Source organism: Cajanus cajan, chromosome 3 (assembly GCF_000230855.2).
Source record: "Cajanus cajan strain Asha chromosome 3, NIPB_CcT2T_4, whole genome shotgun sequence".
Taxonomy (NCBI): Eukaryota; Viridiplantae; Streptophyta; class Magnoliopsida; order Fabales; family Fabaceae; genus Cajanus; species Cajanus cajan.
This window is the reverse complement of record NC_138519.1, coordinates 425,403-437,495: the sequence shown is the minus strand read 5'-3', so window position 1 is coordinate 437,495 and position 12,093 is coordinate 425,403.

Below are 12,093 nucleotides of genomic sequence, written 5' to 3'. Positions count from 1 at the left end.
TCTATATAACTATTATAAAGATGTAACTATTATAAGGTAACAGATTCTTTTTATGTATACAATTTTATGTATAAATTTATTTTTTAATTATTTTGTAAATTATTTATGTAACTGTTTTATAAATTACTATTTTTTTTGTAGATTCAACATTACTCACTGGTCGCAAGTTTCAATTAACTATGCCGTTTTATTTTTTAATTTTTATTTTTCTATAATTATTACAAAGGCTATAGGACTTTTTGAAATACAATTGCATATACAGATTTATCTCGTAACTATTTCATAAATTATTCTTTGTTAACCATCGATAGATATATGTCATAGGAAACTACGATTATGGAATGTTTCTCGTAAAATATTTGGGTATATATACTTTTACATATATATAATATCTATTACTTTGTCAATAAAAATAATAATTTTTTTTATAAATTTAACACTATAAATTATGCACTTTCTAAGTTTCAATAAATTATCAACTTTTATTTTTTAATTTTTATTATTAAAATATATAATAAAAAAAAACATGAAATATCTTTTTTCTTAATAAATTATAAGAAGAAGGATTAAATTATTCCAAGAATAGATTAAGTTATTTCATTCAATAATTAATTTTTTTTAATACGTATATTAAGTTTAGAAATTTTTAAATTTTTTTAAAATTATTTAATATTTCGTTTCAATAATTCATATTAACAAATAATCATAAAAATATTTTATATATTAATTTAAATTTATATAACAAAGAATTATATCTTTTAATTTTTTTTAAAATTTGTAAACTTAATTTATATATATATAAAAAATTAATCTAATAATTAAATCTTTAAACATATATCATAAGTAAGTAAAGTAATTTTACCAAAAACTACGTGATTATATTGATTTAATTAATTATCTTTATTAAATTTAATTCAACAGTTTGAACATGTGAATTATTGTAAATTTTTGTATTAAATTTGATTTTAATAGAAGAAATATTATTTATTATCTATAAAAGTTATAACACATATATATAGAGATAATAGTTATTGATAAACTATTATCCTAAAAAAAAAGTTATTTTAATTAGTTTTTTCATATATTTTAATCTTCTTGGTTTCATAAGGAGGAGTATAATTCATTTTTATCATATAAGTTTTTGTGGGAATTAACGTGTGTTTGATATAATAAAAATATCAAAGAAATAAAGAGGAAATGTGTGAAATAAGTAAGAAATAAAAACTAAAGATTGTTTGAATGGTGCAAAATTTGTCACCAAAGAAATAAAAAAATATACACCTTTTTTTTTCTCACAAATCAGTACAAAAATAAACAATACAAACTTAAAAAAGTATCCGTATTCAAATAAATGATACTCAAATCAAATAACATATTACTCAAGTCGTTACTAATGCAATTTTTTTATTTATTCAAATAAAGTAAATTTTATTCGATTATACTTTTTAAAACATTCAAATACAAATCGATTTTGAAACTTTCGTTCGAAAAAAGTTATTTCATTCGAATAGAAATTGTTTCATTTGAATATTTATATAATTTTTTCATTTAAATAATTAAAATAAAATAACTAATAAAAAATAGTTTTAATTTTTTACATGTTTCTTTTTATCTTACTAAACATATATAATATTATTTATCATTTATTTCTCACTTATTTCTCTTTAATCAAATAACTAAATTTTCATTATATTATTTTTTTATCTATTTTCACTCACTTGTTTTCCTTCACTAAATTTCTCACCTATTTTTCTTCTCTCCACCGAACACACCCTAAATAATAGCTAAAGTTGCAATTCCATACTTAGGAGTACAATTGTCAAACCACTTAACCAATTCTTTTTAGTATTTTAATTAATATTGTGGAGTTTAAATAATGTATATGTATGCTATAAAAAAAATAATGTATATATAATTATGTTAAATATTATGGAAAAAAAATTATTGCTTATAATAATTATTTTTTACTCAAGCAAATTTTTATCCTAAAATATATACATGCCATCTCATACAAAACAACAAATTATTGTTTTTATAATATTAATATCAATTAAAAATAAAGAGATTTTTTTATTTTAAGAAAATTATTAACTTAAATATTAAATAAAATTACAATTTGATTGTAAATAATATAGATATTAACAACCGTGTAAATCAATCGATTGTTTGGGCTTAATAGTAAGTTTAAGTCTTGATATATAGATGTATTAGATATTAAAAAAACATTTATCATTTATATTAGTTTTACTCGACTTAATGAAAAATATACAAAGTATAGACAAAATTTTAAAAATAAAAAAACATAATAGACTTAATTAATGTAATTGAAAATTAAGGACCCAAAATTATATTATCAGAATAAAAATACAATTAAACTTAAAATACAGTAATACATTAAAGAGTGGTTAAATATCGGAGGAGAGAAATATTCTAAGCATTTATTGAATTATTTTATTCCTTTTTAAGATTTAAAATATAGATTGCTTGGCTGTTAGTGGGGTGGGGGATGTGGTCCCCGCATTGATATGAAATTTTTTGTAGGATTACGGTTTTGCCATCCAACGACTTCAATAATAACAGGAATATGCATGCTACCATTTTTGCCCTCAACTTAACATCTTGAAAGACGGTTATGACCTCAATATCTGATTGAAAGACCATTTTACCCCTTCTAATGCTGTTGGATAGATAAGGATAAGGGACTGAAAGGTCATTAAAAATAAGTTTCAGGGTTTTAAGTCATTTCATACCCTTTATTCCCGAGAATATGCTGTTTCATATCCGTGGGCTGGATTTGGCCGAAGAATAGTTCTAGATTGTTGATAAATCTTTACATAAATTATCTTATTTATTAAATGACAAAAAAAAATTAAAGTATTTATAATTTAATGCATGGAATATATTTACTTTTATTTAATATATATTCTAGAATATTGATTTATTAACTATGTAAAAAGGATATTAATTTATTTTATAGAAGATTAATAAAATAGAAAAGTATAACATTTATCGTACATGAACCAATGATTTGAACGCTTGCATAACTATTTTTAAAACCTAGTTCTTTAAAAATTTGTTTGAATATCTTTTGTTTAATTGAAAAGTATAACATTTATTTTAGGAACAATATCTACTAAATAAAATGTCAAAAATATCAAATACATAATATATATATATATATATATATATATATGTATATATATATTATATTGATTTTTCTCAATCATCAAAATTATATCTAATTTTTTATCTATTTAATCAAGTTTTACTATTTTTCACAAAAATATAAGTATTATTTTTCAAGTCACTTCTAGCTCAACTTAAGTATTCTTTGATTTGTCCCTTTGAGTAAACTATTCAAGTATTTTATGAACAACAAGTCCTCTCAAGACTTCAACAACAAGTAGTATTTAAACAATAAAGCCTTTTTAGGCTTCAAGAAAAAAAAAATATTTAAGTTGGGTAAACTAACAAAATAATCCTATTAGGCAATAAGTGATAAAATAAAACCTTTAAGTACAAATAACGATACACAAAGAATAGATGAAGAAGATAAAGAGTTTTTTTGACTTCGCGTATTCTCAAAAAGATCGAGCATCTTTATATAGGTGACTTTTTAATTTGATTGTTGCAAATTCTTGAGATATACGGGTCAACTTGTTTTGTTTAACTTCATCTTTCTTCTATGTAGAGTGATGTGTTTGATGGTGTAATAAATGTTTGCTAAAAGCATTTCACCAAATAATCAATTCTTATTTAATCAGGAGGACTACTTATCATTTTTAAGGTATAAAAGGAAATGAATTGTAGTGTGTGTTAGTCAAAAATAACTTTTGGTTGATTTGCATACTTCTAGATTTCTACTTGTTCTTTTCTAACAAAAAGCAAAATCTTGTTCCTTTATGTGTGTGAGTACCAAATAAGATTTTATTTCTTCGATTTGTTAAGGAATATAATAAAAAAAAGGTGATGAGAACATTAAGCATAGTAAATGTGATATTTAAAATAGTTGTATGAGACAAACAATATGTCTAGTCTGACATATATCATGCATGTACAATGTGTTACATCATTTTCTTATATGATTTATACTATTGTCTTTAATGTTTGATATTTTTATGTTTTTCCAAAAAATATTTATGTTTATTAAAATTAAAACTTAATTTTTTAGGAGTCATAGATTGTTCTTTGATATAACAATATCTCCCTTTTTAATAGTGACAAACACATTTTTGAAAAACTAATTTTTAACATATAAAATCTCTTCATATTCAATTTCAAATGATATAAGATCATACATATAGAGCATGTTATTAAAATAAAACATATCAAAGTATAATGACATGTATATATACATACATGCATATGCATATATATATATATATATATATATATATATATATATATATATATATATATATATATCAAAGATCATGCCATGTGTATAGTTAAAAGAGAGTTTGAAAAGAAAGGGTCCCTTGAAATAGGGCATATAGTGTTCAAAAACATAAAAACATTTAAACTCCTTTCTCTTTTTTGTTTCTTCTTAATTCTTTTCCTTCTCCTCCTTTTTGCCACCAACAAAAAAAGGCTAGTCTAAAGTGGAGTATTCATTATCTGAGCTAATAATCCACTTGGAGCTTTCTTAGCAACTTAAAATATATCTAATCAAATTTACTTTGTAGACGATGGCCCTTAATCAGGGCAAAGACCAAAATGGTCAACAAAGACTTTAACTTTGAAACATTTTTTGGTATTTGTAGCTCAATGTGAGAAGATGAGGTATGTACTGAAATGTCTTCAACAATAGGTGCAAGAGTAGGAGCAAAGTATGTATACACAAAATAAATATTTACAAGTAAATCATAATAACGTGAAATAGAATGGATGACGAATAAACAAAATTGTGGCATGGTTTGTATAGAGTGTTGCAATTAGAGGGTCTAGTGGCAAGTGGAATTGAAGATTGTAAAACGCCTCTTCCCATGGCATAGATACATAATCTTTGTCTACTCCAGATACCTCAGACTGATATGATTTGACGTAGCAACGATACCTTATGTCCTTGACATACTTTGAATGTCATTCTTTCCCTTTGTAGACACTGCATTGCACAATTTTTAACATAAACTTGATAAGAGAAAAATCAGGTCCAAGTCTAGACTTGACCTAGTTGTCTTGAAGTATCAATCATGAAAGGAAAATCTCTTATAGTGCTTGCGTATCTCAACTCAATGGCAATTTTAGTGTGACAAGTATCTTCGAAATCAAAAATGAGTTGTTTGATTAACTCCATAATTCAATCATCAAGATGATACTCTCTATGCAAATCAAGAGGTATTATTTCCATTACTAGCTTTATTCACAAATGAAAGAGGATGTTGCGTTCTTCCTTGTGTCAGAGAGACAAGTACTCTTGTAAATTACAGTGGGGTGAGGTTTTGCAAGGTTCACCTACTATGACAAAATTTGGTTTGTCCTTTTCATCTATCAATTATTCTATCATCCCTTTAAACACTTCAGCAATAGCATAGGCAACTAGGTTGGCTTGCCTTCTAGTAAAGTCAACATGATAGTACAACAACAACTTAAGAAAATTTCTATATTTATCTAGAATGTAGCCATATTTGGTGAGGTTGGGTGCTTTTTGAGCAATCCCACCTGTTACATATTTATAATCAATTTCGATGTGAATATTGTGGTACCTTTTTTTTTTTTTTTTTATCATTCCAAAGCAGTTAGGAGAGTAGTGGCTTTTGTTAAACGTAAGGGGTTTCATGGTCCCATCACAACCCTAGTTGCAACTATGAGTATTCAAAATTGAATCAATCTAAATGAAAAATTGCAAATCAATCTAAAAAATAAAAAATGATGGAAAATTGTAAATTAGTAGTTCGGTTCAATTTTTAAATTTCCAAATTTGTGCAATTTAGTTTGATTTTTGGATTGAAATGTGAAATCGTTCCAAATGAAACCAAACTGCACTTATAAATATATATTTTTTCAATCATATAGTCCATGCATACAAATTTGACACGTAACATAAAATGTATTTTATAAAATTCTAAGCTATTAAAATGTGTTTCTCTCTCTAAATATATGTTATAATATTTAAAAGGTTAAATTATATATTTGATTTTTTATCTTATTTTTAAGATTCATTTTAGTCCTTTATTTTTAAAATGTTCACCTATGAATGGACTATTGAGACATGTGATTATGAGACTATGACAAATGAGGACATGATGTACTAAATGAAATTATGTAACAAGTTAAATATTGAGTCAATGAGATTATGATGGTATGACATGCATCATACGCATATATTATTCCAGGTGTGCCGCTGAGGCCGCATACCAGTGATGTAACTTGCTAACGAGGTGTACCTTGGGGTCACCAGTGATGTAACTTGCTAACGAGGTGTACCTTCGGGTCACCAGCGATGTAACTTGCTAACCAGGTGTACCTTCGGGTCACCAGTGATGTAACCAGGTGTACCTTTGGGTCACCAGTGATGTAACCAGGTGTGCCTTAGGGTCACCAGTGATGATATGTGAACCTTCCTTATGGCGCCACATGCATGCATTTATAAGTCAAGATCATGACATCATTGCATGATAGATGAATATATATGTGATATTGTTGATGTATGTGTATTGTTTATAAGTGACTTATATTTGTTGTGTGTGTGGGTGCTATCTAGCCTTTATTTCTGCATCTGAAACTGAGTGAGATGTTTCTCACTCCCTTGTTATTTCTGTATATGTTTTAAATTATGTTGCAGATGATCAGCATCATGAGGATGTTGGTGATGAGGCTTAAAGGCTTCAGTGGGGCATGCTCTGATAGGATGTGACGTCGGGCATAGCTAGGTTTATTTTAGGATGTGACACCCTCTACCCCGTTATTAATATACAACAAATGTAACAATAAGATATTTCTTTTCTTCTTTTTGGGTAAATAAAATCTTTCATAGTTGACAAATATTTCAAATATAACAAGGTAGAAGATTCACATTTGTAACTCATAAATCATAACTCCAGTGTAAAAATTATAAAAGAAAAGAAGTTAAGATTTTCAATACAATTTAGTGTAAAACAAGAAATCATATATATACAAATAATAATAAAGGAAATATAAATTAACTCCAGTAAAGGTGGCAGTGCCTCCTGGTTAGGAATTAATGTATACTCCCAGATCATATAATAATAAATATAACAAAGATGTACATTTTGGTCTTTTCTCAAGAACGTTCAAAATTACATAAGAAGAGAAAATTAAAGCTTTTTAATATAATAACATCCCAAAATAAACCTAGCTATGCCCGACGTCACATCCTATCAGAGCATGCCCCACTGAAGCCTTTAAGCCTCATCACCAACATCCCCATGATGCTGATCATCTGCAACATAATTTAAAACATATACAGAAATAACAAGGGAGTGAGAAACATCTCACTCAGTTTCAGATGCAGAAATAAAGGCTAGATAGCACCCACACACACAACAAATATAAGTCACTTATAAACAATACACATACATCAACAATATCACATATATATTCATCTATCATGCAATGATGTCATGATCTTGACTTATAAATGCATGCATGTGGCGCCATAAGGAAGTTTCACATATCATCACTGGTGACCCTAAGGCACACCTGGTTACATCACTGGTGACCCAAAGGTACACCTGGTTACATCACTGGTGACCCGAAGGTACACCTGGTTAGCAAGTTACATCGCTGGTGACCCGAAGGTACACCTCGTTAGCAAGTTACATCACTGGTGACCCCAAGGTACACCTCGTTAGCAAGTTACATCACTGGTATGCGGCCTCAGCGGCACACCTGGAATAATATATGCGTATGATGCATGTCATACCATCATAATCTCATTGACTCAATATTTAACTTGTTACATAATTTCATTTAGTACATCATGTCCTCATTTGTCATAGTCTCATAATCACATGTCTCAATAGTCCATTCATAGGTCTCATGTCATTTGTCCATATTTCACAAGGTCATGTCATAAATACTCCTCTTAAGGTCCGCATAGGTATTCACAGAGATCCAGAGAGCATTCTTATTCATATTAAAACTTATTTATTATTAACATTAATTTCATATTCATTTATTACTTTCAACAAAGAAAAAGGTAGAGTAAATAGAAAATCAGACAGAACAACGGCACTTTCAACAAAACAAAGTAGAATAAATAGAAAATCGGACAGAACAACGGCACCTTCAACAAAAAGCAAAATAGAGTAAATAGAAATTTAGACAGAACAACAGCAAAGGATTGGGGGCCAATCCGACAAACAACTATCCAACAATTATCCCCACACCCCTGAGCGAGGTTCTCACTCCCCCCTTACCTGGATAGGCGGAGTTGGAACTTGGGCAGGGTCTCCTCCTCTGGATCCTCTCTTTCTTCCCTCTCTTTCTTTCTTTCTTTCTTTCTCTCTCTCTCTCTCTCTCTCTCTCTCTCTCCTCTTTCTCTCTCTAAGAGTACCACTTCTTGCTCAATATAAATTTTTCACCCCCCTTAGCCCTGTTTATAGGCAATCTGACGCACCCGGAACGGCCCGTACTGATTTCGGAACGGCCCGTTCCGGATCCTTCAAACGTGGGCAAATTTCTCAACTGGAACGGCCCGTTCCAAAATCGGAACGCCCGTTCCCAAAAAGCAGAACGGCCCGTTCTGAAACCAGAACGACCCGTTCTCAATCTCAGCAGAACGCCCCGTACTGCTTCCAGAACGGCCCGTTCTCCATACCAGAACGGCCCGTTCCAGGCCCGTTCTGGGTCTTCAAAAACAAGCATATTCCTTCTTTTGGAACGGCCCGTTCTGCATTTGGAACGGCCCGTTCCGACACCCAGAAATACCCTTATTCCTTTATTAAAATTACGAAAATGCCATCAATAATTACGAAAATGCCATTACTAATAAGAATATCCTTTTAAGGAAATTGGGGTGTTACAATTCTCCCCTCCTTTTAGAAATTTCGTCCCCGAAATTTACCTGAAAACAAAAATAGATAAGTTTCTCGCATCTTGCTTTCTAACTCCCATGTAGCACTTTCTTCAAAATTTCCTTATTGATGTACAACTCTATCAATCTCTCCAAGAAATGTCTAATGTTAAGAAGTTCAAGGTGAGCAGACCTGGTAAGCCTATCCATTAATCCAAATAAGATCAAATTTCTTAAGAATATCATACATAACTACAACTAAATCCATAGATACAGAATCTTATTTTCAAATTAGAACGTCTAAAGGTTGTATTAAATCTGAAAGTTTTTGGTGTTCTACCTTAACTTTCTAACATACTAAGCAAGCATACACAAATTCCTCCACTTCCTCCGTCATCTTAGGCCACCAAAACATATTGATACATCTTAGTAACTCCTAGATGAATACTAAGACTGCTCTTATGACCTTCTTCCAAGATTGCTCTCTTAAGTTCTGGCACATTTGGAATATACAACCCATCCTTAAATCTAAACACTCCATCCACTCCAAATTTAAACTTACTTTCTAGTATTAAATTTAAGGGGGGGAGTGAGAACCTCGCTCAGGGGTGTGGGGATAATTGTTGGGTAGTTGTTTGTCGGATTGGCCCCCAATCCCTTGCCGTTGTTCTGTCTGATTTTCTATTTACTCTATTTTGTTCCTTGTTGAGGATGCCGTTGTTCTGTTTGATTTTCTATTTACTTTACTTTGTTGTTTGTTGAAGGTGCCGTTGTTCTGTTTGATTTTCTATTTACTCTACTCTGTTTTTGTTAAAGGTGCCGTTGTTCTGTTCGATTTTCTATTTATTATACTTTGTTCTTTGTTGAAAGTAATAAATGAGTATGAAATTAATGTTAATAATAAATGAGTTTTAATATGAATAAGAATGCTCTCTGGATCTCTGTGAATACCTATGCGGACCTTAAGAGGAGTATTGATGACATGACCATGTGAAATATGGACAAATGACATGAGACCTAAGAATTGACTATTGAGACAAACTATGATTATGAGACTATGACAAATGAGGACATGATGTACTAAATGAAATCATGTAAAAAGTTAAATATTGAGTCAATGAGATTATGATGGTATGACATGCATCATGCGCATATATTATTCCAGGTGTGCCGCTGAGGCCGCATACCAGTGATGTAACATGCTAACAAGGTGTATCTTAGGGTCACCAGTGATGTAACTTGTAACCAGGTGTACCTTAGGGTCACCAGTGATGTAACCAGGTGTACCTTTGGGTCACCAGTGATGTAACCAGGTGTGCCTTAGGGTCACCAGTGATGATATGTGAAACTTCCTTATGGCGCCACATGCATGCATTTATAAGTCAAGATCATGACATCATTGCATGATAAATGAATATATATGTGATATTGATGATGTATGTGTATTATTTATAAGTGACTTATATTTGTTGTGTGTGTGAGTGCTATCTAGCCTTTATTTCTGCACCTGAAACTGAGTGAGATGTTTCTCACTCCCTTGTTGTTTTTGTATATGTTTAAATTATGTTGCAGGTGATCAGCATCATGAGGATGTTGGTGATGAGGCTTAAAGGCTTCAATTGGGGCCGTTCCAAATGCAGAACGGGCCGTTCCAAAAGAAGGAATATGCTTGTTTTTGAAGACCCAGAACGGGCCTGGAACGGGCCGTTCTGGTATGGAGAACGGGCCGTTCTGGAAGCAGTACGGGGCGTTCTGCTGAGATTGAGAACGGGCCATTCTGGTTTCAGAATGGGCCGTTCTGCTTTTTGGGAACGGGCGTTCCGATTTTGGAACGGGCCGTTCCAGTTGAGAAATTTGCCCACGTTTGAAGGATCCGGAACGGGCCGTTCCGAAATCAGTACGGGCCGTTCCGGTTGCGCCAGGAGGCCTATAAATAGGGGCAGGGGGGTGAAAATTTTATATTCAGTAAGAAAGTGAAATCCTAGAGAGAGAAAGAGAAGAGAGAGAGAGAGAGAGAGAGAGAGAGAGAGAAAGAAAGAAAGAAAGAAAGAGAGGGAAGAAAAAGGGGATCCAGAGGAGGAGACCCTGCCCAAGTTTCAACTCCGCCTATCCAGGTAAGGGGGGAGTGAGAACCTCGCTCAGGGGTGTGGGGATAATTGTTGGATAGTTGTTTGTCGGATTGGCCCCCAATCCCTTGCCGTTGTTCTGTCTGATTTTCTATTTACTCTATTTTGTTCCCTGTTGAGGATGTCGTTGTTCTGTTTGATTTTCTATTTACTTTACTTTGTTGTTTGTTGAAGGTGCCGTTGTTCTGTTTGATTTTCTATTTACTCTACTCTGTTTTTGTTAAAGGTGCCGTTGTTCTGTCCGATTTTCTATTTATTATACTTTGTTCTTTGTTGAAAGTAATAAATGAGTATGAAATTAATGTTAATAATAAATGAGTTTTAATATGAACAAAAATGCTCTCTGTGAATACCTATGCGGACCTTATGAGGAGTATTGATGACATGACCATGTGAAATATGGACAAATGACATGAGACCTAAGAATGGACTATTGAGACAAACTATGATTATGATACTATGACAAATAATGATATGATGTACTAAATGAAATTATGTAATAAGTTAAATGTTGAGTCCATGAGATTATGAATGTATGACATGCATCATATGCATATATTACTCCAGGTGTGCCGCTGAGGCCGCATACCCACGACTAACAAGGTGTACCTTATGGTCACCCACGACTAACAAGGTGTACCTTATGGTCACCCACGACTAACAAGGTGTACCTTAGGGTCACCCACGATGTAACATGTTAACAAGGTGTACCTTAGGGTCACCAGTGATGTAACCAGGTGTACCTTAGGGTCACCAACGATGAATTGTGAATCTTCCGTATGGCGCCACATGCATGCATTTATGAGTTGAGTCCATGACATCATAAGCATGATAAATGAGTATATATATGTGATATTGACTATTTATGTATTGTTTACATGTGACTTATATATGTTGTGTGTGTGTGTGCTATCTAGCAGTTATTTCTGCACCTGAAACTGAGTGAGATGTTTCTCACTCCCTTGTTGTTTTTGTATATGTTTTAAATTG